The sequence below is a fragment of the Ixodes scapularis genome, unplaced genomic scaffold (assembly GCF_016920785.2).
Source record: "Ixodes scapularis isolate PalLabHiFi unplaced genomic scaffold, ASM1692078v2 PGA_scaffold1__304_contigs__length_218370807, whole genome shotgun sequence".
Classification (NCBI taxonomy): Eukaryota; Metazoa; Arthropoda; class Arachnida; order Ixodida; family Ixodidae; genus Ixodes; species Ixodes scapularis.
The window spans coordinates 82,606,684-82,610,050 of NW_024609846.1; positions in this window are offsets into that span (position 1 = coordinate 82,606,684).

The following is a 3,367-nucleotide window of genomic DNA, read 5'->3' on the forward strand; positions in this document are numbered from 1 at the left end:
CCTCTCCTGTGCATTATCCGGCCTCCCACCTTTTCACCGTTTGCGTCTGGCCATATACTTTACTAGGGAGAATACATTCCACCCCGCTCATATACATTAGACAGAACGCCTACAGCGCCGAATCCAGCCCTGACGGAGGGGAGGTCCGCGCCGAGTCTTCTTTTTTTGTTTTTTTGGCAAATAAGCTATCATCATCATCAGTCGCAGACATTTTACGACTACGCACTATGCTACGCCGGCGGTCGGTGCGCGAGTGCGAGCCAGTGTCTCGAGGCGTGAAACAACGTGAAATATGTTGCCTGGCGTTTTCGTTTGATACTTTTTCGAAACGATGCACACGATATACCCCGAGTTTCAGCAAACATTAGTTTAGTTTAGGTTTCTGAATTTGACTTTTAGAAACAAAAAATCTCCCCAATTATGTGTATTTTGCCGTTTTGCGTTCAAAAGACATTCTGTTATTTTCTGTATTGCGCATGTTATTTCAATGATGTGCGGCACAAGTATGGCGTAGTTTTGGAATTTGTATCCTCTAAACGAGGAAACACTATTGTTCTTTCTTTAAGGCGCTACCGGCTGTTGCTCAGCAAAGCATTTTGTCTTTAGTACTTTGTTTTTAGTGTTCATTTATTCGGCTCTGGAGAGCCGTGGCACCGCGGAAAGGCAGCAAGCAGCCCGTACCATGGAGACCCACGGTGCCGCGTCTAGTGATTAATGATAATAATAATAATTTTTATTTCCATCCTTTATGATGATGGGGCCCAAGAAAAAAAGCTTCAGTAAACAGCTTCACGAGTTCCTGGGCCTCTACAATGGACAGCAAGAAGCGTGCGGGAAAACGAACAAAAAACAACATAATAGCGTGCTAGAGGCAATGATGTAAGAAATCAGTGCACAAAACTAAAAGCACCTCTTGCAAAGTTTAAGAGAGAAGATGGTCACGTACAAGCATATAAGAAGCGCAAGTCTCTAAAAGTTAGACTTTCTATTGCTGCTAAGGCTGTTTAACAAATGCGGAAGTCTGGAGCTTATCATTTGAGAGCCATAATTTGTTCGCTGCGTGACCATCTTCCATTTCTCCGGGTTACGGGTAGGATATGGAGGAGACGTTTTCCTCAGCGACGCAAGGTTTTCGTAAAGAGATGTACCTCTTGTTTATTTTCACTTTTATATCTAGTAGATAGCCGATACTGATAAAACTTGTGAATATAGTGATTATATGAAAGTTCTTAAATAAATCAGCGGTATGAAAGTCGCATGATGATGTGATGAGAACATGATAATGTGATGAGTATATGCATGCATGATGACGACAACACAGATTGTTGGTATTGGGCAGGATGACAGTCCGATTCGCAGAAGTTCAGATTTCGTAGAGGTGGGTTGGACGGGTCAGCAGCGAGCCATGGGGATCTGGCACGACGTTCGATCGGTGCATGAAGGAGCCCCAGGAACATGATGGCGCTGTTGCTCACTGGGGTCCACTGGGGTCAAAGTAACAGGCTCCAAGGAGGTAGCCCAGTCAGAGTAGAAGCTGCCGCTTCTGAGGAACCAGGGCTCAAATTGAGGCACCGCCGTCGCCCGGTGTGTCATCCTCTGAACGCCGTCGTCGTTGTGTTCTTTATTTATACGCGTATATACGTATAAATAAAATAAGATAGATAAAAAGACAGAATCGAACGGCCAGCGCGGCGCGCCGTTCTAGTTATATTTCTAGTTATACACGCCTGAAAGAATTTTGTTCAGTTTGTGTCTTTAACCGAGCTAAAACTTTACGTACACAGGCAAATTCAAAGCAAAATATATACAATGAAAGTGTTTCTGACCCTGCAAAACAATTGCTTATATTTGAAATCCAGGGCACAAATTTTGATTGTAAACATCTAATTATTATATAGTCATATTATAACCGCCACATTATTAGTAAATATGCTGTCACAAACGCATCGTACAAGTCTTTTTTTCGATAAGCCTGTGTAAAGGTATATATATATTATAATGCAATTAAATTTCGGTCGCTCACCAGTCACCTAGCTGTGTTTGGAGATATATGTTTGTCCTTTGTCCCTCTTGTTCCCCTTCTCCAGGGATTACTTTCGTCAGTATATATATAGCTTGACAGCAAGCTTCTTGGTGCACGGCGGAGTGCTAACTTTACAGGGGCAAAAAGTGGACCGGATTTGAAAGTCTCGAGGAATAAAAAGTATTAATTAAACTACCAAAATTTTAACTGCGATGTGTGCTATGAGTAGGCAGCTATTATATTCCTCGGGAACTTTACGATTCTTAATTTCAGGGAGAATAAATTTAAAATTTTGTCAAAGTGGCCCATAGGACCCAATGCAACAATATTATATCGGGCCCAGGAATAAAAAGTATACAATCCTGAGGTTCAAGTAGGTATTAAATAAGAGTGTATTAGTGCCCTCTATAGATATCTCGGGGAACTAAAGAATTTCTGCAGTAGTTTGGCTGAAATTATCATTTTACTGCGTTTTGCTGAGAATAGCAAAGAAAGGGCGCAAGGAGACCGTGTCTAGGAATGCTGGGGATGTTACTCCTATGAAGGCTATTATGCAAGATTTATTGCTCTCGATATAAGATAAAAATGCAAAAAATGGGTCACGATAAGCAAAGCAAGCACCCTTTATCTACACCTTTTAAAAATTGGAACCCATTCGGTCCAACATTTAACTCTGCCCATTTGTACTACCAAGCCATGTACTATCGGGGAAAAATGAAATGCGAACAGAGGAGCGAGTGGCTCGCGGTACAGGCTGCGCCGCCTGGAAGTGAGCCTAGGAGCGAGGGTGCGTGGCCTACTCCGACGTGTTCACGCCCCTCCCTCTGCGCTCTCCAAGCTTCAGCAGTGCGCCTCTCAGTGCGCTGAAAGCTGTCACCGCTATCTTTGCTGGCTCAGCGCGTGCGGTGCAAAGAAGCTCGCCGCACTCGCCGAGCAGGCAAAGATAACGGTGTCAGCTTTCAGCGCACTGAGAGGCGCACTGCCGAAGCTGGGGGAGCGCCAATCGAGAAGCGTGAACACATCGAAGTAGGCCACGCACCCTCGCCCCTAGGTTCACTTCCAGGCGGCGCAGCCTGTACCGCGAGCCACGCGCTCCTCTGTTCGCATTTCATTTTTCCCCGATAGTACGGCCAAAAACGTCACATTTTACGTGTTCCCAGCGAGCTAAATTTCTAATATACTTATATATTTTTTATATCGAGATGAAGACCATTTACAATGCGCGCTAGTCTTTCGTGCGCTTTCTTAACTAGAGCAAGAAGTGGCGAATGGTTATTAATTTTGAAAAGACTGTGTTTATGAGGTTTACAAATAGAAAATCACCTTTAATCTTTCGCTACGGGT